Raw genomic sequence first — 25,950 nt, forward strand, 5'->3', positions numbered from 1 at the left:
AAGGAAGACAGAAGGGAAAAAAGGCATCCAGAAGGACGTTAGGAAACATGGAAATGGCGTGCATAAAGAATCACAAAGAATCAACGGGAGAGGGATTGGGCAGGAGAGTGAACCCCTCATGGATGCGGAGGGAGGGCAACCGGCTTAGGGAAAACAGCAAGTGTTGGGGTGTTGGGTGAACAAGAGGCAGAGCATCAGGAAGCACAAAGGCTCTGCTCCCCAAAGCCAAGGCCACTTTTAAAGGGCTTTGTTTTTACCAGTGGATTGAAAGAGGAATCACGAAGTGGACAGAATCCATTTGGATGATACTAAATTTTGCCTGTCTCATCCTAGGCCAGCCAGTTATCCCTCCGTGCTGTACAGTGTTCCTCTGGGTCTTGTTATAACTCACGACTGCCTCTTACTGTAACCAACACCAATCTCTGAGGGTGTCCCATCCCTCTCCCTGCTGGGTGGCTGCCCCTGTAACTTGCCATCCGTTGCCTTAAGAAGCACCACCGAGGTTGCATGGCGCTTTCCCTTGCCAAGGAGCCAAAGGGTCAGGTGACTGATGGCTCATGGTACCCAGGGCTCACTTATGGAAGGCCACAGCTTTTGCAGAAGATGGAAGTTTCCAGATGTGTGATTTTCTCCCAAGTACGGTCTTCCCAGGTGTGTCTGAACATCTATAATTAGGGTAGACCACTGGACCTTCCCCCGCCGAGCTTCACTTCGGCTCCTGAGGAGTAAATCAGCACCACATCGACCACGACCCTCGCCCATGTCCCTTGCGCATCTCACCCCGACTTGGGCAGGTCATTTTAGATTGGTTCATTTTTTAATCCAGAACTTTGAAACGATTTTGTAAAAGTAGTGTTATTTTTCTGTGGATTCCACTGACACTTGCTGTTCCGGTCCCCATGGCCACTGAAAATTGCAAGTCTGCTCCACTTCCAAGGAAGATGTGGTGGAACGAACCAATTAGCATCGGCATCATCGCTGTTCACCTTCCGAGTGTGCTGCTGAATGTCAGCAGTGCGTGACAAGCAGACTCCAGGGTCCCGGTGGAGGAGAGGGAGAAGAGGGATCCAAATCACAAATCAATCAACCGAGGAGCTTGTCAAGTGAGCAAAGGAGGCAACCGGCAGCCATTCTCCAGCGTCCTTTCCCTCTTCACGGCTCCCTGCCCTCCCCCTCTTTCATGTGCACCCCAGTGCTTCTACAAACAAAAATAATAAGGGCACTCAGGTTCCGCCATCAAAGCAGAATGTGATCCTTCTGTGGCTGCTGCATCCGTAAATGAGGGATACTCCCTAGCCTCTTTGGAAGAGCAATATCGGCTATGCTCGGGGATCTTAATAATACTGTTATTAAGGACTAGACCAGTTGAGAAATTTGTTTTTTCTGTAACACCTGGAGCAACGAAAGTCCAGAGAGAGCAGAAAAAAACAGGTTGTCTCTGAAATTCATTTTCCCTCCACAGTAGGGACCTGTCAATCAAACCCTTTAAGCAAGAATATGGTCATCTTACTAAAAAAACCAACTGAAGGAAAACTTTATTTTAGGTAGAAACTGATGTTTTCATGGGCTTAGGCTGGGGAAAAGGCTACTGATGTCTTATGATTTCTTTAGAGAAAATCGATATTCTAGGAGTGTATAGCTCATGGCTGGCTAATCAATACGGATCACGTCCAATACCGGTGCATCTTTTGCCTCTGGACCAGAAAATGGATCCATCTCTTTTGCTTAAACTGAAGACTTCGAGAAGCCCTGTCCACTGGAAGCCCTGCTTCTAGAAGTTCTTTTCTCAGACAGAGCAGAAGTTGCTTCCCGCCATTGCTTTGGTCTGTGAGGGAAACATCCCCACATCTCCTTTCCTTTGTCCTTGCCCCTGAGGTTCCAGCTTCCCCTTTCTCTTTTATGAGGTAATTGCAGAGTTTTATTTTTGAAAACCTGTATTTTAGAGAATCATGAAACACTAAAGTTGGAAGTGATTTTGGACATCATCGGGCCTAACTCCCTCCTCCTACAGACAAGAAAATAGAGGCTCAGTTACACTGAAACTTATCCAAATCCCACACCTACTTAGTGTCAAAGCCAGAAACAAAACGCCATCCCTTCCCTTCCAGCACAGAGCTCGACGCCCTGGGTTTCCAGCTTATTCTGGGCCCTCATGAAAATACAAATTGCAGGTCTGCTCTGGAGACTCCTTGTGACACCCTCCAAGGTGATCTTCAGGTTGGGGAAATGCTTCATGAAAGTATGTTGCCTTCTCCTTCTCCTTCCCAGGGGAGTTCTCTTTCACCATCTGCAACAGCTGACTTGGTGGAGGAGCAGGAACAGAGGGAGCTAGCCCAGCGTGTGCAGACTTGGGGCTGCTTCTCCAGGAGAGAACCAGGAGACAGAGCATCCCTCCTTCCTGACCACCACACCCCCAGGGACTCCCTTTGTCCAGTTTCCTGAACTCCCCTGGTCTCCTTAGGTAGCAGTCACATGCTGCCATTAGTGAGTGAGTTTACTATCCTATTTGCATTTCTTGGTCTCATGAATAAATCGTGATATTATAAAGGAAAAAAGGCTATCTGATTCATCCTTACTCATTTCTTAATATGTAACATTTAACCTTGTTAATTAATTGACTTTAGCCCCATTTTGACTTTCAATTTATAAAACCCAGGACACTAGATGTCTCTTCTGGCACAAGCATCCAACAGCAACTAGGAGAGTTTTAAAAATAAGTGCACATTCCATTTGTATAGAAAGTGGGAACACCTGGAAAATCAATAGCATATGAGAAAAGAATGCCAAATATAGGGAAGGTCACATGGGCACTGGCGGGCACAGAGGATGCCTGTGGCTGCAGACCTCAGGCTCAGTGCGGAGAACACTCTTTTCCTAAAGTAACTGTCACAGTCCACGCCTTCATTTATAGCCAAGGCAGAGGCTTGTGGGAAGAGAGAAAGACGGAGCAAGGAGATCCTCATCAGAAAGCTTCGCATAACAGATAGGAAAGCAGGACCAACTGTGTAGCCACACACGTTTTAAATAATCTTAAGGTGAAATTGCTTCTACAAAACAAAAGGTACATTATAATAACACAAAAGCATAGGAAGACATGTCAGGGAAGCAGGAAAAATTGAAACCTGAGATAGTAGAGATCAGGAAATAAAGAAAAAAACTACTGTCTCAGAAATGAAGGTAACAAGATAGAAAACAGACATTTTATACAGACCCAATAAAAACTACAGATGAAATCATTTAAAATGGAAGAAAAACAAAATAGAGCCTGGAATGTGGCCACGCCTGTAATCCCAGCTACTCAGGAGGCTGAGGCAGGATGATCACAAGTTCAAGGCCAGCCTCAGCAACTTAACAAAATCCCACATGGAAGTAAAAAATAAAAAGAGCTTGGGATGTAGCTCAGTGTTAGAGCACATCTGGGTTCAATTCCCAGCTGAGAGAGAGAGAGAGAAGAGAAATCGAAATATAGAAAGAAGCTAAGAATTGAAAGGATAACAGAGAAAATGATAGAAGACAGATAAAGAAAACCCAATACATAAATAATTGCATTGTTTGAAAAGTTTTAAATTTTTAAAGAAACTTTCCATAAATCAAAAGTACTTACTGACATGCCACACTGTCTTAGAAAACAACAACAACAGAAACAGAAAGACAAAGAACTATCAAAATGTCACCTTGGTAGCATTACTAGATTTCAAAGGTCAATGAAGGAAGGACATACAAAGCCTAAATAACAAATTTAAGAATGCCAAATGTGGGAATCACATTATTATTAAAAGGCCATTGAAAACCAATATCTAGTGATCTGGATTGTCACAAAATAGTAAACTTATAAGTCATGAAATGTATGTCATCCTAAATGTAGTAGGAAAATCTTAAATGACCCAAAGTAATTGCTTCCTAATCCCTTGTTACACAGAAGACAAAAACACAAGATCCTTCTAGTTGAACACCGAGCTGGGGGGAGGGGAGGACAATTGCTGGTCACTAATTGTCATGACCAAATATCTGGCATCCCAAGGTACCTCGCCAGAAGATCTGCTGAAATTAATGATGCTTTGCAATCATAACATAATAAAAAGCATTTAAAATAATAACCTCTACACTGAAAACTTGAAAGGGCTCCCTTAAACAACTATTAATAGCAAAATGTGCAAAACAAAAAAAAAGTACAAGTTCTTAAAGTTCTTGAAAATAGTGATAATGTAAATGTTATAGCGCAAATGTTCTCAAAATGAAATTCTGCCTCCTGTATTCATATCAACCACGAATAAAGAATAAAAACCAACAGGACGAGTATAATGAAAGGAGTTAGGGGACTCCAAAGGAGAGAATCCAAAAGAACGAAAGTTCTGGGGCTTTCTACCAGCATCTTTAGTCTGCTTTTACTCCGCACGTCATTGCGGTTAGGATGGAATTCACAGCATGCACATGCACACCCGCACGTTTGTACACCCATTCACAGACGCACATTCATACACTTACACACATACTCATACCTCACACATTCACATACTTTCTCACACACACTTGCACACATTCATGCTTATGCTCACACATATTCACACAGTCATGCTTACACACACACTCACACAAGCACACTCTCACAAACACAGTCTTACGACAAACACACCCACACATTCATCAAACTCTCATACTCATCCAGTGTACATTTGGAAATGCACACAGTCACATGCACTAACACACACTCAGGCACCCACATGAGCACATCAAACACCCACACTCACAGAACACTTAAACACATTCATGCACACACTCATATTCACTCACACATACACATTTGCACACTCACACACTTTCACAGAACACACAGACACACTAACACACACTAACACCCAAACTCCACACACATTTGCATGCACTCATGCACACTCACACAAGCACACACTCATAAACATGCTTACACATATTCATACACTTTACACTCACACGTGGGCACACATTCATGCACACCACGTGTACACACTATCAAAAGTGGTCACACTTGCACACTCATAAATAATTCCAACTCACACACATTTGCATAACACACTCATATTCAGACATGCACGTAGACATGCTAAAATACATTCTTACACAAACTCACACATGCACATTCACTCATACACTCAAAACATCAAAGCATGCACACATTCTTGCACTCACATTCACATGCACACTCTCAACTGTACTCATGCACACCTTATACACTCAAATGCTCTCTCACGGTAATGCATATGCAAATTCAAGATTTATAGTCACACACATTTATTCACTCACACAAACACACACTAACAGTCACATTGTCACACACAAATTTTCACTCTTACACAGTTCACACATACACACTCAACATGAAGTCTCACAACACATACACACATTCACTCACACACACTGATAGACACTCACACTTGGTGACAAACTAACACACTCCCAAATACACATCACATTTACATGCATACACAAACATTGCACACTCGCATTCAAGAATACACATTCAAATCACATTCTCACATGTACAAACTAACATGTACATTCCACATGTATGATTCACACACAAAGACCAACTGGCATTTATATACACTCACTCCCATGCTCAAGCACACATTTACACATACTTTTGCACTCAAATTTGCACAAATGTTCACACAGATACAATCACACACTCCATATACAACAGTACAATCTTCTTTTACACATTCATACACACTAAAAATTCTCACACACTTCATACTCACTGTCTCACATTCCACACACTCACACACACACTCATACACATATTCACACATTTATATACTTACAAACTCACACTTGCATTCAAACACAATCACATACTCAAACACACTTGTTTGCATGCATACACTTACTTCCATACTCAGAAACTCTAACACACATATGCACATTCTCAGATAACTCACATAGTTATACACACACACAGTCATGTACATACACACATTCACACTCAAACACAATCACAGACACACAAACTGGCATACTACCACACACTCATACTTACACACACTCACTTTTAGACATACAAACATGCAGTCCACACACCTTCACATGCTCACACACATACCACCAACACTGTCTCAACACTCACACATGCACACACAGACACACTGACAAACACATCCATGCCCACACTCACACTCATATCATGCTCACACTCTAACTTGCACACATTGTCTCAAACACACTCACATGCATTTACATCACCCACTCATACTCACAGATTCACTCACACTGAACACACTTACACACACACTCTCAAGCACATACAAACTCACACACACTCTCTCATATATGTACTCTGCCACACAATCTTTTGTTGCTGTTGATTATGGGTGTTTTTTCCCCACATTTTTATTGGTACAATGTGGTTGTCCACACTGACGGGATTTGTTGTTACACATTTGCATCTGCGTACAGTACACAATGAAGCAATATGATTTGGCCAATCTCATTCCCCAGTGTTTCCCCTTTCACTCCTGTCCTCTCTCCCCCGGTACCTTTCTGCAACTCTACAGATTCCCATTCGATTTTCACAAAATTCCCCCCACCAACCTTTCTTTTCCTTTATCCTCTCTAGCTTCCTCATATGAGAGAAAACATAGAATCCTTAACCTTCTGAGTTTGACTTATTTTGCTTATCATTATGATCTCGTTTCATCCATTTTCCTGCAAATGACATAATTCATTTTTTTATGACTGCATAAAACCCCATTGTGTGTGTTCACCACATTTTCTTTATCCATCCATTCATTGGTGGACACCTAGGCTGGCTCCATAGTTGGGCCGTTGTGAATGGTGCTGCTATAAACATGGGTGTGCACGTATCACTGAAGTAAGATGACCTTAATTCTTCAGAATAAATACTGAGGCGTGCTATGGCTGGGCCCTGGTGGTTCCATGCCCAGTCTTTGAAGGACCCACCATACTGATTTCTGTCGTGGTTGTACTAATTTACACTTCCAACAGTGTACTCACATAATCTTATATTCATGCTCTGACACACTCACACTGTTATAGACACATACAACACTCACGCACATTTACACACAGTCCACTCACGCACATTTACACACACGGCTCCCCAAGCCTTCATAAGGAACAGGAGAGGAGGCAGCCAGAGAAAAAAGCTGAGCAGGAACGTGGCGACCAGACCTGGGTGGAGAATGATTTTCGGCCTGAGCCTCGTTCACTCCACAGGGACAAAGACAGCCACCACCTTCCATCACTCCGGTATCACTTATTTCTCCATGAGCCGCGGTTATCTCTCTAATGGAGTATTTTTTTAAAGCAAGTTTGTCCCAGATTTTAAAAATTATGATTCTATATCTCAAAAAATGACACCAGTCCAGGAAGAAAGTAGCACTCCGGTGGTGAGTGGTGGTCCCTGGCCCTCCCACTTCTGCTGCCACCAGCTGTCAGGCTGTCACAGGAGACACAGCAACCAAGACACCTCTGTCCCCAACTCCACAAGTCTCATACTGTTGCAGATTTTGTGGCACTGGAGTCACAACCTGAGACCTAACCCTGAATCACATCTTGCTATCTCCAAACTCAGCCTTTTCAGACCTGCTGAGAAGGTCATGGAAAATCATCTTGGCGTCGTTCATCTCTGAGCTTCATTCAGACTCAGGCAAAGTCCGAGCAAAGGCAGAAAATGGGAAACCCAGTCCCGAAAAACCAAGAACCAGTTCTGGAATGAAGTCCAGCCACAGCCCTTTTGAGCTACGTGAGTCCAAGCAACATGCTTTGTCTTGGCTTTTCTCACCTGTAAAACCGGAGAACAATTGCACTTTACGTTAATTATAGGAGCTGAACCAAACAATGAGGGTAAAGTACCTGGTACCGTAAGTTCCTAAATGGAAACCCCTCCCTTGTTCCTCAGCTAAAACTCTGCCAGTCCAGGCCCTCAGTCCACTGCAGTGGTGAGACCAGCTGTGGGGCTTTTCCACACCCAGAAGAATGGAACACGATGCTGAGGTCAGCATCAGCAGGCCAACCCCTCCGCGTGGTACCGAAGTTCTATTCATCATCACTGTTAATTCACAGAAACAACAAAAATAAAAGCAAAGAAACTTTTAAAGAAATTTTAAATAAATCAGTTTACTAGATCAGGTGGCTAGGGAATATAATTAAGGCACATGAATCAAAATAATATAAACTTCAGTGTCAGCAACAAAACTATAGGTATCCCAACCCCTCTTTGGCTAAAGTTTGTGATATGTGACTGACCTGGAAAATCTATATCAAAAGTGACCTTTGTCCCAAGCCGTTCCTTAATTCTGTACTAACTTACTTCTGTGTTCTTAAAATCAAGGTCGGATTCCTCACCCGACATCAAAGAATTCCGGGAACATCAGAGTTTGGCCCCAAATTGATAAGCCTAACCTTGTTCAGCAAAGACCCCACATTAGCCTTCCCTTGGGAGTCTAGGGTCCTCGTCCCAGCAGGGATGACATGCCCCACACCCACGCTGCCCTGCACCTGCCTGTACCTGCTCTGCATCATGCCAACAGTCTCCCTGCTGCTTCCAGGGTTCACACGAATCCTGTTCATTCTCCAGGACAAACTCACATTCCACATTCCCCGAGAGGTCTCTTTGAGAACTCCCGGTCACATCTGTCTTGACTTCTTTGAATTCCTTTACCCCATTTCCCCCCAGAGTGCTGTGTCTTTTGGCTTCCTAACCAGAATCGCCACGTTCCTCTTAGGGCTCAGTGAGAGTGTGTCTGTGTGTGTGCATGGGCATGTGTGCACACACGAGCAAAGTGTAATAAATACTCCATCGATTAGGGAGAAGGAGCAGCTGGAGCTCTGCTTATTGCGTTACTCTAGCATATTCTCTTGTAAATCTCAACCTTCACCATGTAAATCAGAGCCGCAGGAGTAATTAACTCTCAGCCAGTAGCGTAATTGATCCTCAGTAAGCGGCGAGGCTGAGCCTAGCGGCTTTAGTAGAAAGGGGCACTGTGTATAAATGGATGACATCGTGCAAATATAGTTTCTGTGGCTTCTAACTTGCTTGGCCCTGCCTGGGTAGTGATACCTGCCTCCCCAAAACACGAATCGCTTTGTGTTGAGAGATGCTTCATTTGAGGAAAATCACTTCAGGGGCAAAGCATGCACTTTTGACATTTTCATAGTTGACCATGAAAATCCAGAGGGACATGCCTGTGGCTGTCCAGTAGCGATGGTGCTTCGGTTCAGACGGTGAAGATTTTCAGGGGCAGGAGGGGTCCAGCTCAGCGGGGTGGGGAAGGGCGAACCCGAAGACCAGCTTCCGTGGGAAGTGAAGACAGGCTCACCAGCCAAGGACAGCGACAATGTCTAGACCACATACCAAACGCGGGTCTGGCAGGACGCAGCGTCCTGGCGTTGACTGGGACGTCGACTTCATGGTAAATACAACCTGGGTCCTGGCCACTTGATTCTTACATTTCTAGAACTCTCATCTACTCAAAATTATCAGGAAGGCTAAAAGGCGCACCCACGATTCAGCCGCTTCTGCAGAACTAGACCCTGATGGCAGGTTGAAGTGAAAATCAGCTTAGGCTGCAGAATCTGCATCTTGTTCAACTTCAACTTCCATTGAATGTTCTTTAACTTGGATTTTTTAATCCCATGCTTTTTTCCTATGTTGAAGGGTCGTGGAAAAGGAAAAGGACATGGGTGTGCTCAGGAGCAAAAGCCCTAAGTTCACATCGAGGAGGCACCAGGCACGAGTGCGGTGACTTTGCAAGAATTATTTAATGATTCTGTACTTTCTCTTCTTCACCTATAAAATAAGGAACATGAATGCTTCCCCGTGAAGGTCGTGACCTGGTGGTTAAGAAGAGTGACACGTATGAGATGGTGGCAGAGTAGCACTGGCTGGGAGCCATTGTCCTGTTCTTACAGATCTGCTAACCACTCTCCAGTTCACCGGAGAGGTCTAGGTCTCCTGTACCAAGAAAATCTAATTTAGGAAAGATTCCTCTGACCTGCGTTAGTAACTCCACCGAGTAGCTTTCCTCTGCGTCAGCTCTCTTGGTTGATATCTGAATTACTGAGAGGCAGGACATGACTCAACTGGCCTCAGCAATCCCTGACCACATGCAAATTCCACATCTGCCTCCTGCCAACTCTGAGAACTTGGGCAAGTCGCTGAACTTTTCTGAGCCTTATTTGCCCTTTCTCTTGACTGTATCATAGTTTTTAAAAAGGTATAATTATACTTAATTATAACAGGTAATGTATGTTGAAGAGTTCAATGCTCAATGCAGTATGCCTTCAAGAATGAAAATAAATAATGGGAAATAAAACGGAAGTCAGAATTGTGGGTGGTTAGTGGAGGCACACTGACTGGGAGGTCAGACTCTGGCATGATTCTCCTAGTGCATCTTTATCTGCGTGTTGGTCACCTGAACATGTTAGAGTTTGAACCTGGACTGTTCCCAGAGGGTCACGTGTTGAAGGCTTCACCCCGAATGCAGTAATATTCACAGGCGGGGTTCTTATGGAGTGATTGGATCATGAAGACTTCAATCTCATCAATGAGTTAATCCCTTTATGGGCTCATCGTCGATGGCTTTGGGAGATGATGAAACTTGAGGAGTCGGGCTCTCTCTGGAGGAAGTGGGCTCTCAGGGGTGTGCCCTTGGCAACTCGATCTTAGTGCTAGTTCCTTCTCACCCTCTCTGCTCTCGCTGACTTCTGTGAGGTGAGCACTTCTCCACCATTCCCCTTCCACCACGATGCTCTGCCTCACCCAGGCCCACAGTAATGCAGCCAACCAACCTGAACTGAGATTGAGACAAAATAAACCACTCCTCCTTTAGTTGATTTTTCTCAGGTATTTCATCACAGTGACAAGAAGCTAACACAGTGATCCTTCAATAAGAGCCAGTGAACAAATAAAATATCTAAGAATATTATGTAGGAAATAAGGTATTTCAGAATAAGTATTTTCATAGTTGTCTTTCCACTGAATATGGGTTAGATGAAAATCAGGAGTTTAGACTACACTAGAACTATATACAGTACCAAAGCAAATTTGGTCATCATTTGCTTAATTCAAGTAGGAGCAGGAAAGGAGTCACCTCTGAGAGACGGGCCCTGTGTATTTGACGTGGTGCCCTAAAGCTCTGCTGGTGATTCACCCTCTACCCAGATGGGCAAATTAACTGGCAGTCTTTCCGCCTAACATCCCCAGGAGCTTCCCAGCTTCAGGCCAACAGGACTTTTGCACTCCTGCTTTTCTGGTGGCCACACGGCCACAACAGGGGCCCAGGTGCTGGGCTATCACTCTGCCAACCAGACCAACTCTGCTTAAGACAAGCCTGAGGGATATGAGCAGCCACAGGAGGCTCTTGTTACCCCGCATCCAGGGAAGCACACTGATAAAACTCCTTCCTGAGCCCACAGGCCGGAGATAACACTCTCTGAAGCAAAGGAGGAAGAAACGAGTCCACTGCCTCCCCCTGGTAGCCTGCAAGTGAGCTAGACTAGAATCCTGGGCGGCTCCATCGACCACTCCCTCACCGGCCAGCCTCTGCTCAGTTGGCCTCCGGCAGCCTCTCACCAGCAGGGAGTGCCAAGGAAACACCAAGACCCCCGCCTCGCAGATAAATGAATTAAGAACCTCATGGAGATTATCCAGGAGGGCCCCGACCCCAGGAACAGTGTCCTTATAAAAGACACAGGGAGGAGACACACAGAGGAAAGGCCTCAGGAAGACGGAAGCTGAGGGAAGTAATGCAGTGGTGAGGAAAGCCCAGAGCCACCAGAGGCTGCAGGAGGCAAGGAAGGCGCGGCTCCTAGCCGCCTGGGGAACGCGGCACCGCCAGTGCCCTGCCCACCTGATGTTGGACTCCTGCAAAGACAACACACCCCTGCGGTATTCCATGGGGAAGGTTCGTGCTCTAACAAATCATGGCCACCATGGGAATCCAACACCCTGAGAAGCACTGGGCCACGAACCCTCGACAGGCTGGTGCTCCAGCTGGGGAGCGAGGGCGCAGGCTCAGGAAGGAGCAGCCTGAGGGGAACCTCAGCTCCTGCCACCCCACACGGGCAAGCCTGTTCCCCAGTAGGCTCGTCTCTTGCAATGTAGGTTCTGCCCTTTGGTGAAACCCCGCTCGTGTTACTCTTTCGTTCAACACATTTTTAAGGAACACCTGCTATTACCAGAGTCAAAGTGAGGCTTTGGGCATGTCACAGATGGCAGGAACAGCCTCTGCCACCAGGCTAGCTCAGAGAATGAAGGACAGACAGAAGAGAAACAACCGTAAGTCTCTAAGTGTTTGGCGGAGACATACATACAGGAAGGAGCCTCCTGAAATGGCGAGTGACCAAGCCTAAGGGTCAGTGAGGGCAGAGTGACCTGGAGTGAGTTCCAGAAGGAAGAGCCTTCTGGGGGCAGAGGGAGAAGTTGGGGAGGAAGGTCCAGGCAGCAGGAATGGACCTGCAAGTTAAGAACTCCAGGGAAGAAGGAACCAGCAGAGAAGTCGCGGGGCTCAGGTGACTGAGCTGAGGGTGGTGACAATCCCGCATCACAGTCTCAGGCACTGCCCTCCAGGTGAAAATCCTGGGACCTCTGCAAGCCCTGAGACTGAGAATCCAGGACTCTCATAGAGTTCCCCTGTCAGTCTCATCCGCGGGAAGTTCATTAACACTGTTTTCAAAGACTGACCCATGCATGCTTTAAAATAAGAACAGGATCTCAAACTCTATTAGTAAGGTAGCTATTACATAAAGAGGTGAGTACTTTATTGACAAACAAGTGTAATTTATAAACTTTCCTTTCATGGCTAGACCATATACATATTGATATTCACATGTGTGTATACATATTTACACACACACACGCACATATAATTTACTTAGTTGTATTCTCATTAGCCCATTTCTGAGTCTGTGTAGGTGCCATAGCAGTTTTAATGAGCAGATAACATCAGATGAAAATATGCTTTCCCTTCCACTAGAATTCACAGCTAAATCTCTTAGTACAAAAGTACAAACTGAATCAACACAAGCAGGATTTGTCGCCTCTGCATTCCAAGCCCGGCGCCATCTGTGTTGACAATAGCTAGAAGTAAAGATGATCAATGGTGTTGGAGATCTAAAAGGATTACCAGCCATAAAAGTCTCCCCTGGACAGACCACCATCCTGAACACCGGCCACTGCGCAAAGCTCAGCTCGGTCCCACGTCTGAAGGCAATCGCAGCATTTGCTTCGCGAAGCCACGGAGACCGAGGATGCCCTGCTCCTGCTGGGTGAATAGCAAGCAGCTTGGAGCTGGGCCACCCCAGACAGCGCCCCTGGGTCAGAAGTGCAGCTTCAGCAGCTGCTTCCTCAAAGGACCCCTCAGCTTCTCCATGCTCCTTGCACTTGGCCATGAGCTGCCAAGAGGGGCTATTGTGCTATTTTTATGCTGTGGGAATTTTGGCCTGAGAAACAAATGGATGAGCTGAACTATGAAGTGTCAATCAAAGCTGCTGTGTGGGGGGAGCCTAACTATTTTAATTAGTTGGGGTAGTTTTTTTTGTTTGAGTTGTTTTTTTTTTTCCTTCACTCTGAGATCATGCTAGTTTATTCTGTTTAAGTTACTGCATTCAGGTTAACAAAATTCCACATGCCTTTTGTCATGGGGCGCTTTTCTTCTTCTATTTTGGAGTGGCACTGGTAGCAGTCTGATTGGGGGGTGTAGATTCACAGTCTCCTGGCAAGGATGCACATGCCCACGTGGATCCCTGTGAAAATCCATTCAGCGTATTCACAGATTTCACATAAGGACTAGTTTTTCAGGACTAAACCTAAACCAAGCCAGCCACCTTGTCTTTTACCTGTGCTGTGTTACTTTTTTATTAATGACTGTAGCGTTAAGAAAGAAAAAAACATGGGGAAGCTGTGAAGGGCAGTGACTGCTTATTTTCTCTTAAAAAAAAAAAAAAAAAAGCGGAGAGCATACATAGGAGAGCGACTATGCCGGGTTGCTCCTCTGCTGGCCTAAGCTGATCCAGGGGTCAAGAGCAGAAATTGTTATGGATGAGGCTAAAAACACCGCGGGACTTTCAGCACACCGTGGAACCTATTTCACATTTCACTGACTATGTGCAGGATCCAGGAGAAACGTCCTGTCCTTGAAAGGGTGAAGGCAAACTTCCCGAGGCAGCAAGAGTCTGCACGTTCCCCTGCAGAGCACATCCCAGGGGCAAGGCAACTGCCCCACCTGTCATCCACGTGGGCTCAAGGGCTCGTAGCCTTGGGTCCCCACCAGCCCAAACCGCTCAGACCCTGACCTAGGGTGTCCACCTCCTGTTTATGAAAATCAATCTACAGCAACACAAAAAGGAGGAAACTAACAGGAAAGCCAGCATCCCTAGCTCTGTCAGATAAATGCAAAATTGGCTTCTACCATTGGAAGGAAGTCACATCCAGGGTGTCTCAGGAAATTTGCCCAAGGATGATCTATTTGAGTGTTTAACTATCACTGCTATGCAACCAAAACGGATGGAGTTCGTATCGGTTCTGAAAAATCCACATGACCTGAATGGTCACATCCAAGACAGCAGTTCAGAATTTTGTTCGAAGTGTAAAATACAAGATAAATCCAGCTGTTCCATGTTAGCTAATAGAAGAGTGTAGCAAGAGGGTTTTAGATGGAGGAATCTGTAATGAAGTATTGGGAGGACAGGCTGAGGGAACAAGGGATCTAAAAATATATTGTCCCCAATATTCAAGTGCCTCTCAAACACAACTGCATTGTCAGGAGCCCAGAGTTAGCACTAAAGTAACTTCCTATTTAAAGTTCATATATGTATATATGAACTAAATGGGTGACAATAGGAAGCTGATTAAATAAAATGTGCCTGTTAAAGAATATAAAAAATATTACAAATAAAATTCCCATGACATTGGCAGATTAACATAGAGCTACTTGAAGATATATGAGTACACAGAGCCGGATCTGAAAGTAGGCACAACTAATTATTTGCGCTTATTACTGGGCAAAGAGATTTTGAATGACTGTTATTTTCTTCTTTGTGCTTTTCTTTTTCTTCCCCTCCAGTGTTCCAAAGTGAACACGTATCTGCTTTTAAATCAAATGTTATTTTTAAAATTTATAGTTTTTCTCCTTCTCAGAACATGAATCTGGTATTCTAATTCTTTTAGAAAGAATTTCTTTTACTAATGCCAAATTTTAATCCTCTGAAATGAACACTAAGTTAATGTCTGTAATTACTGTTATATGTTCATAAGCAGTTGCTTCATTGAAAATACAGGAATCGTTTAATTAGCTTATTAGATTAACTAAATTCCTTTCCATATTAAGGATTATTTGTAGATTTTTGTAACTCACTGAAGTTTGGCAGAGAATTAGAAGGAATCAAATGTCTTAAAACTTTCTCCACAAAGTTAATGTTGGTGTCCATTCGATGTGAACATGTATAATTCAATATGCACACACACACATTCAGAATTCCAAAAATCTCTCTAAATGTACCCTTAGAGTTACGAGTCTTAAAGTCATTAGGACATCAACATGCATAGGAAAAATGTGAATTTCCAATTGTACTAACGAGGATTCTCTCTGAAAGGTTGAAGGACTTTTTCTAGTGTCATTTAATCATACACAGCACCTTGTCATCTTACCTCGACAAATATTAAATGGAAAAATGTAAACCCAAGTGGCCTGCTCATGAAAGGCAAAACCATAAGTCACCCACCAAGCTCATATGGAGAAACTAGGCTTTCAGGCTGTGCTTCAGTTAAGCCAGGGCAGAGGAAGCCGCAGCGTGGAGGCTGCTGGGGAAGAAAGGGGAACCTCTTCCTCCCGCCCTCAAGCCATTGCGCAGAATCCTACATTTTGCGAAGATTTGCTTGTTTCCATTTGCCAAGCCATTGTTTTGGAAAAGACGTGCTTGGTGAGAAGCAGCGGAGGCAGGGAAGAGGAGATCCTTTCTTGCTTCTCTGCTGGTACTTAATGTCCCAAGTTCTCCATCAGGCTTGTTTTAATTACACATGCAACACTGGTGTCCAATGAGAAAAGTCCACTTCGGCACGCAGAGACATTTCCACGACTCCAAACAATGACTCAGCTGGATTCTTCCTTCTTTTCCTCCACCTTGACTTCCTCCTATTTTTCTTTGTGACACACATACAAATGATTGTTAATATCCTTGCTACAAATCGACTCCCAGTTATGTTTCTCTCCAGTTAATAGCTTGGAGTAGGCAGGCATGAGACCATGAAAATATAATCTTTAATCTTAAGGACTTCCTGTCCGGGAAGGCGGCAAGGCAGACCAAATGGCACCAAGCAAACAGCGTGACCTGCCATGGCCCCCAGTGTGAATAAACACCCCTGATGAAGAGTTACATTCTGTTAGGGATATGCTCCATGTTTCTGTCACCAGAACAGCCATCTTGCATACCCTGAAATGTCAGCTTGTTTCTCCCAGAATAGAATGAAGCTTGTTCACAGGGTGAAAGCTCAGCGTGTTGGGTTTCCTTTCTGGGTTAGAGAAACACAATCATTCTGTTATGGTCCTTCCTGCTTGCACCTAGAGGCCACCCGTGCGGCAGCAGGTGGGGGCATTTAGACCCAGCTGCTGGCTTCTCCTGCCCTCCAGTGTCCTTGCCCTGTTGCCCCGTTGTCTCCTCCGGCACCAGCTTTTTAAAGCCCCTGCAACGCCCCTCCCCCTGCGCCACAGCTGAAGCAGCTCAGCCTCAGCGCTGCCTGGTGGCCCCTGTGCTTCATCTCAGGCTGTGAAGCCCAGCAAACCAGGACGTGCCACTGTCTCCAACCACGCACTCTAGAGTCTCTGCTTTGCCCGGGAGAAACAGATACTCCTGTGAAAACAGTAGACTGCAAAATGAGAAAAGTCAAGAAACAGCATCGATTGCTCATAAATCTAATTTCCAATTTCCCACCAGTCTGGGTTCTGTGGACAAACTGGAACACAATGGCCCCTGGGAAATGGCCACTCATGTTCACAGTCCTACCTTGACTTATTCGGTTGGTTTTTCTCTTTGGCGGAAGAAATAATATCATTCAGCAGAGGAATTGCCGAGGAGCTTATTAGAAATGGGTAGATTTATTACCAATTCTTTTTTATCCTGGTTGAATGTGGGAGGGGAGGTACACTGATCTGTAAAGAAACAAACGGATATTTTTCAGGCAGAATTGCAGGTGTCTCGGAAGAACATATTAAACCTCTATTTTAATCATTTTGTAAAAAAAAAATGACAAAAGTATTTAAGGAAAAATGTGATTCTATGGAAGTTATTCGTGACGAATAACCTGAAAGTATTTTACTCATTTTGATAGAACAGGAAACATAAAAGATTTTGTAGATAGTAATAAAAATATAATAGAAATATTGGAGCAAATGCAGAATACTGTTAACTAAAAAGCTGCTGAAGAGTTTTCAGTCATGAAAAGGCAGATCCAGCCCTAATTCTTAGACTTGAGACTCAAACTCACTATAACAAGAGATTTTACTTGAGTATTATGTTATTTCTACTAGTTCAACATTTTTTTTGATGAAAAATTAAAATGTATGTTGCTGGAATCTAAGAAATGAACCATCTTCTTTTAAAATGCTATTATTTTGATATTTCTGTGTTCCCAAGTTTCCAAACCATAGGACATAAATAATATTTATTTTAAAATTAGTGAGAAGATTTAGGTCTATGAGCATCAGATAAGGTTTCTTCTATCTCCAGCAAGACAGTGAGATTTACCAAGATAATGTTCATCATGTCCTATCGCCTTTAATAACTTGGATGCAATCTGAGTCTCAAAAAAATGTGTTAATGCCATTCACGACCCTTAATATAGGCCTATAGTTGGAAATAAAAGATACAATGTGGCTTATGTGCTAACCTTTTTCTTTAAAGTAAATTTTGCTTATGGGAATGTCCCGGAACAACAATTTTTAAAAATCCTCCTTAAAAATAGTTTGCTCTCTGTGCTGGTAATAAAGGTTTTTTTTTTTTTTTAAATTTTTATTTTTATTTATTTTTTTTATTTTTTTACATTTACATAGGGTAATGATGTTTATTTTATTTTTCCCCTCCCCCCACCCCTCCCACCCCTCCCACCCCTCTTTTCCCTCTACACAGTCCTTCTTTCCTTCATTCTTGCCGCTGTCCTTAGCCTAACTCTAAACCTAACCCTAAACCTAATGCTAGCCCCTCCCACCCCCCATTATATGTCCTCATCCGCTTATCAGCGAGATCATTCGACCTTTAGTTTTTTGAGATTGGCTTATCTCACTTAGCATGATATTCTCCAATTTCGACCATTTGCCTACAAATGCCATAATTTTATCATTCTTCATTGCGGAGTAATACTCCATTGTATAAATATGCCACAGTTTCTTTATCCATTCATCAACTGAAGGGCATCTAGGTTGGTTCCACAATCTGGCTATGGTGAATTGAGCAGCAATGAACATTGATGTGGCTGTATCTCTGTAGTATGCTGATTTTAAGTCCTTTGGGTATAGGCCAAGGAGTGGGATAGCTGGGTCAAATGGTGTTTCCATTCCAAGCTTTCTGAGGAATCTCCACACTGCTTTCCAGAGTGGCTGCACTAATTTGCAACCCCACCAGCAATGTATGAGTGTTCCTTTTTCACCACATCCTGGCCAACACCTATTGTTGCTTGTATTCTTGATAATCGCCATTCTAATTGGGGTGAGATGAAATCTTAGGGTAGTTTTGATTTGCATTTCCCTTATTACTAGGGATGTTGAACATTTTTCATATATCTGTTGATTACTTGTACATCTTCTTCTGTGAAGTGTCTGTTCATTTCCTTAGCCCATTTGTTGATTGGATTATTTGTATTCTTGGTGTAGAGTTTTTTGAGTTCTTTATAGATTCTGGAAATTAGCGCTCTATCTGAGGTATGGTTGGCAAAGATATTCTCCCACTCTGTAGGCTCTCTCTTCACATTTCTGATAGTTTCCTTTGCTGAGAGAAAGCTTTTAAGTTTGAATCTATCCCAGTTGTTGATTCTTGCTTTTATTTCTTGTGCTATGGGGTGTCCTGTTAAGGAAATCTGATCCTGAGCCAACAAGTTGAAGATTTGGACCTACTTTTTCTTCTATAAGATGGAGGGTCTCTGGTCTGATTCCAAGGTCCTTGATCCATTTTGAGTTGAGTTTTGTGTAGGGTGAGAGATAGGGGTTTAATTTCATTCTATTGCATATGGTTTTCCAGTTTTCCCAGCACCATTTGTTGAAGAGGCTATCTTTTCTCCATTGCATATTGTTGGAACCTTTGTCTAGTATGAGAAAATTGTATTTATTTGGGTTTGTGTCCATGTCCTCTATTCTGTACCATTGATCTACCTGTCTATTTTGGTACCAATACCATGCCGTTTTTGTTACTATTGCTTTGTAGTAGAGTTGAAGATCTGCTATTGCAATACCCCCTGCTTCGCTCTTGCTACTGAGGATTGCTTTAGCTATTCTAGGTTTTTTATTCTTCCAGATGAATTTCATAATTGCTTGCTCTATTTCTGCAAGGTACATCATTGGGATTTTAATTGGAATTGCATTGAATCTGTATAGCACTTTCGGTAGTATAGCCATTTTGACGATATTAATTCTGCCTATCCAGGAACATGGGAGATCTTTCCATCTTCTAAGGTTTTCTTTAATTTCTTTCTTTAGTGTTCTGTAGTTCTCATTGTAGAGGTCTTTCACCTCTTTTGTGAGATTGATTCCCAAGTATTTTATTTTTTTCGATGCTATTGTGAATGGGGTAGTTTTCCTAATTTCTCTTTCTGAAGATTCATCACTTATGTATAAAAATGCATTGGATTTCTGAGCATTGATCTTGTAACCTGCTACTTTACTGAATTCACTTATGAGTTCTAAAAGTTTTCTGGTGGAATTTCCAGGTTCCTCTAAATATATAATCATGTCATCAGCGAACAGGGATAGTTTGAGTTCTTCTTTTCCTATTCGTATCCCTTTAATTTCTTTGGTTTGTCTGATTGCTCTGGCTAGAGTCTCAAGGACGATGTTGAATAGAAGCGGTGAAAGAGGGCATCCCTGCCTTGTTCCAGTTTTTAGGGGGAACGCTTTTAGTTTTTCACCATTTAGAATGATATTAGCCATGGGCTTAGCGTAGATTGCCTTTATACTGTTTAGGAATGTTCCCACTACCCCAATTTTTTCTAGTGTTTTGAGCATGAAGGGATGCTGTATTTTATCAAATGCTTTTTCTGCATCTATTGAAATAATCATGTGATTCTTAACTTTAAGTCTGTTGATATGGTGAATGACATTTATTGATTTCCGAATGTTGAACCAACCTTGCATCCCTGGGATAAAACCCACTTGATCGTGGTGCACTATCTTTTTAATATATATTTGTATGCGATTTGCTAAAATTTTGTTGAGAATTTTTGCATCGATATTCATTAAGGATATTGGTCTGAAATTTTCTTTCCTCGATGTGTCTCTGTCTGGTTTAGGTATCAGGGTGATATTGGCTTCATAGAACGAGTTTGGTAGGGTTCCCTCCTCTTCTATTTCATGGAATAGTTTGAGAAGTATTGGAATGAGCTCTTCTTTAAAGGTTTTGTAGAACTCGGCTGAGAACCCATCTGGTCCTGGACTTTTCTTTGTTGGTAGGCTTTTGATGACCTCTTCTATTTCATTGCTTGAAATTGGTTTATTTAAGTTGTGTATGTCCTCCTCGTTCAGTTTAGGTAGTTCATATGTCTCTAGAAATTTGTTGATGTCTTCGAGGTTTTCTGTTTGTTGGAGTATAGATTTTCGAAATAGCTTCTAATTATGTTTTGTATTTCACTCGTGTCTGTTGTGATGTTTCCTTGTTCATTCCGAATTTTAGTAATTTGAGTTTTCTCCCTCTTTCTCTTTGTAGTGTGGCTAAGGGTTTATCAATTTTATTTATTTTTTCAAAGAACCAACTATTTATTTTGTTAATTTTTCCGATTGTTTCTTTTGTTTCGATTTCGTTGATTTCGGCTCTGATTTTAACTATTTCCTGTCTTCTACTACTTTTGGTATTGGTCTGCTCTTCTTTTCTAGTGCTTTGAGCTGTAGTGTTAAGTCGTTTATTTGTTGATTTCTACTTCTTTTTTTGAATGCACCCCATGAAATAAATCTTCCTCTAAGTACTGCTTTCATAGTGTCCCAGAGATTTTGATATGATGTGTCTTTGTTCTCGTTTACTTCTAAGAATTTTTTTATTTCCCTCCTGAGGTCTTCTGTTATCCATTCATCATATAATAGTGTATTATTTAGTCTCCAGGTATTGGAGAAGTTTCTGTTTTTTATTCTGTCATTTATTTCTAATTTCAATCCATTATGATCTGATAGAGTACAAGGTAGTATCTCTATCTTCTTGTATTTGCTAACAGTAGCTTTGTGGCATAAAATATGGTCTATTTTAGAGAAGGATCCATGTGCTGCTGAGAAGAAAGTGTATTCGTTCTTTGTTGGATGGTATATTCTATATATGTCCGTTAAGTCTAAATTGCTGATTGTGTTGTTGAGATCTATAGTTTCTTTATTCAATTTTTGTTGGACGATCTATCCAGTGGTGAGAGAGGTGTGCTAAAATCGCCTAGTATTATTGTGTTGTGGTCTATTTGAATTCTGTAATTGAGAAGGATTTGTTTGACGTACGTGGATGAGCCAATGTTCGGGGCATAGATATTTATGATCGTTATGTCTTGCTGATTTATGCTTCCCTTAAGCAGCATGTAATGTCCTTCTTTATCCCTTCTGACTAGTTTTGGTTTGAAGTCCACATTATCTGAGATGAGGATGGATACTCCAGCTTTTTTGCTGTGTCCGTGTGCATGGTATGTTTTTCCCCATCCTTTCACCTTTAGTCTATGGGTGTCTCTTTCTATGAGGTGAGTCTCTTGCAGGCAGCATATTGTTGGATTTTTCTTTTTAATCCAATCTGCCAGTCTGTGTCTTTTGATTGATGAATTCAGTCCATTAACATTCAGGGTTATTATTGTGATATGATTTGTATTCCCAGTCAATTGACTCATATTTGTTTTTGACATGATTTGGTTTCTCCTTTATTTGGCTATTCCTTTAGGCTAGCGCCTCCTGTTGCTGATTTGCATCGTTGTTTTTCATCTCTTCCTCATGGAATATTTTGCTGAGAATGTTCTGTAATGCTGGCTTTCTTTTCGTAAATTCCTTTAGCTTTTGTTTATCATGGAAGGATCTTATTTCATCGTCAAATTTGAAGGTAAGTTTTGCTGGGTATAAGGTTCTTGGTTGGCATCCGTTTTCTTTCAGGGCTTGGTATATGTTGTTCCAGGCCCTTCTAGCTTTTAGGGTCTGGATTGAAAAATCTGCTGATATTCTTATTGGCTTCCCTCTGAATGTAATTTGATTCTTTTCTCTCGCGGCCTTTAAAATTCTGTCTTTATTTTGTGTGTTAGGTATTTTCATAATAATGTGCCTTGGTGTGGGTCTGTTGTAATTTTGTATGTTTGGAGTTCTATAAGCCTCTTGTACTTGGTTTTCCATTTCATTCTTCAGATTTGGGAAATTTTCTGTTATTATTTCATTGAATAGATTGTTCATTCCTTTGGTTTGTTTCTCTAAGCCTTCCTCAATCCCAATAATTCTTAAATTTTGGCCTTTTCATGATATCCCATAATTCTTGTAGATTCTATTCATGATTTCTTACCATCTTTTCTGTTTGGCCAACTTTGCTTTCAAGATTAAATAATTTGTCTTCAATGTCTGAGGTTCTGTCTTCCAGGTGTTCTATCCTATTGGTTATGCTTTCTATGGAATTTTTAACTTGGTTTATTGTTTCCTTCATTTCAAGTATTTCAGTTTGGTTTTTTTTCAGTATCTCTAACTCTTTATTGAAATGATCTCTTGCTTCCCGTATTTGGTCTTTTAACTGTTGATTGGTGCGATCATTTAATGCCTGCATTTGCTCTTTCATCTCCTCCTTCAATGCCTGCATTTGCTCTTTCATCTCCTCATTAGCTTCCCTGATCGTTTTAATTACGTACATTCTGAACTCCCTTTCTGACATTTCTTCTGCTGTGCTGTCATTGGATTTTATTGATGTAGTATCTAGGTTTGTTTGGGACATTTTCTTCCCTTGTTTTCTCATATTGGTCAGTTGTCAGTGGGACTCTGAGATATTGCAGTTTTCCGCTACTGGCTTATAGTGTTCCGGTAGATTTCCATTGTATCACCTCCCAGCCTTCAGTAGCCTGATGTCTTGGAGGAATCTGATAAAGCAGCTCATCCGAAGAAAACTGCCCCTAGCCCCCTACTGGTTCCACGGTTTGGAACTGGCTCTGTGCGGAAATGCTCTCACTGTGGGCCTGCGCCGTGCAGCTGGCCGTGTGGCAGGAGCCCACTGCCGGAGTGTGGAAGGCTACCTTGGGAAGACTCTAGCTGCCCTGCCCGGCTCCAATAAGCCACCTCTATCTGGGCCTGCCACCCGGGCCAAGCTTTACCCAGTGGGCAGACTCACCCGTGGCTCTATTTCAGTCCGAGTCTCTCAATGCCTCCCCTTCTTAACTCCAGGGTTCTGGAGCGACTGGGGGTGCAGTCTCCCTCTAGGCCGCCATCTTGGATCGCCCCGTGAAGAGAGCCTGCAGCCGGAGTGGGCAGAGCCGCCTGAAGAGGTCTCTGGCTGCCCTGCCCTAATCCCAGAGGCTGTTTGCGGATTGCGGCTCTCCGCTGGTTCGTTGCTGGAGTACGCTGTGCTGCAGGAGCTCCGGGACTCGGAGCTTGTTCTGGTCAGAAAGGCTCTCACTAGCGGGCCAGTTCCGTTCCGAGAACCTGGAGAAACTGGCTGTGTGGGCGGGGGCCCACCGCCGGAGTGCGCAGGGCTGCCTGTGGATGACTCTAGCTGCCCTGCCCGGCTCCGATAAGCCACCTCTATCTGGGCCTGCCACCCGGGCCGAGCTTTACCCAGTGGGCAGACTCACCCGTGGCTCTGTTTCAGTCCGAGTCTCTCAATGCCTCCCCTTCTTAACTCCAGGGTTCTGGAGCAACTGGGGGTGCAGTCTCCCTCTAGGCCGCCATCTTGGATCGCCACTGGTAATAAAGTTTAAACTTAAAGGCAGCGGAGTGGAGAGGACTCCAGGCAGTCCCAGAGCAGGGTTCCCGTCCTGACAAGCCAGCGTGACTCAGACGCCTTCCTTGTGCCTCAGTTTCCTCCTCAGCATCTCTTCCAGCGTATGCAGGCCAGCGACAGACCCAGGCCAACACTCACGCAGCCCCTGGCACTGCCCCACCTACCTGTCAGGCTCCATTTAGCGAATCCACCAAAACCCCTGGGAGGCAGTACCCTCGGGAGGAGGTTCAGGCACAGAGGCCAAGTGCAGCCCTGTGGGGCGCAGCTCCGAAGCCCACCCAGGTGAAGGGGCCACACGCCTGCTGCTCCCAGCTGGACCCCAGATCTCATCTGACAGCAGGAAGAGGCACAGGTGGTAAGGAGCACCGAGGGACACTGTTAGAAATCAGGGAGACTCATTCAGAAGCCTTGCACATGTGGGTCTGTCCGGCTCTGGTCTTGCTGTTGTGTCGGGAGGCTTCGCAGGGGAAGTAGTCTCTCCACGCAACAGGAGGGCTGAGTGACCAGGTTCCATCTGGTCCTCACTCTTCACGTTTCAGAAACTGGATTTAAAAACAATGTGTACAGCGTGTCCAGAGGGTGTTATCTTGCCGACCGCAGATTCATCCTCCCCAGATTGACAGGGCATGGTTCCACAAACCCTAGGGCCTCCTCAGTCAACTGTGTGGAAGCCGTCTCTTCCCAGTTACACATGAGGTCCTGTCCCCCATCTAGGACATGACCATTCTCCTTTCAGCAGTTGTTATGGTCTGGATGTGAGGTGTCCCCCAAAGCTCATGTGTGAGTCACGCAAGAAGTTTCAGAGGAGAAATGACTGGGGTTTGAGAGTCTTAACCAATCAGTGAATCAGTCCCTGATGGGATTAACTGAGTGGTAACTGGAGGCAGGCGGGTGTGGCTGCAGGAGGTGGGCGCTGCACTGGCTCTGGGTATATATATTTGTATCTGGCGAGTGGAGTCTCTGTGCTTCCTGATCACCGTGATGTAAGCTGCTTCCCCCCACAACCCTCTCCCGCCATGACGTTCAGCCTCACCTCGAGCCCCCAGGAATGGAGCCAGCCATCTATGGCCTGAGACCTCTGAAACTGTGAGCCCTCAAATAAACCTTTCCTCCTCTATGATCGTGCTGGTCAGGCCACGTAGTCACAGCAGCTAAAAGCTGACTAAGACAGCAGTACTTATGGGTCAACTTACTTCTCAAGAGCATGCTTAGTAAATTCTGTGATGGAATCCAAATAGAAATGGAAACATCTGGAAGCTGGTGTTGAACCTAAGCCACTGATCTGGCCCATTGTGCTGCAGTCCAGAAGGCCGAGATGCTCCAGCTGAGGCTCTGCCTCCCCAGGCCCGGGGAGCACAGGCACGCTTGTCCCCTAACCTCCCCACGCCAATGGCGTCCTCCGCTGTGGGTTCCACGAACCCTGCACACCAAGGGGCTGAGCACAGAGATGCCTTGCCTGTGGAGGCCCTGACTGGTGGATTCCGCTCTCAAAGGGAGCCTCTACCCCGTACCAGACGGAGGTGCACAAACACACAGGACGTCCCTCTGTGGCTCTTCTTGCTTTCATTTGTTGTTGTTGTTTCTGCAGTGGTATCCACAATCTTGTAGAAAATTTCAGCAAAATAGTCCTTTTTATTAGTAGCATAGTGCAACTCCCATTTTATCGAAATTAAGAAGCAAATAGTAACACGCAGCTGTAAAGCACAGCGGGACCCCCAGGAGGCTATGGGAACACCTGTTTTCCAGGGTAGACTCTGGCATGCTCCTCTTAAGAGACAATCGCAGACTTGAAAGGTCCGCTAATGGTCTTCCATTCCTCCATTCCCCTGTTTG

The sequence above is a fragment of the Sciurus carolinensis genome, chromosome 5, assembly GCF_902686445.1.
Source record: "Sciurus carolinensis chromosome 5, mSciCar1.2, whole genome shotgun sequence".
NCBI classification, from domain to species: Eukaryota; Metazoa; Chordata; class Mammalia; order Rodentia; family Sciuridae; genus Sciurus; species Sciurus carolinensis.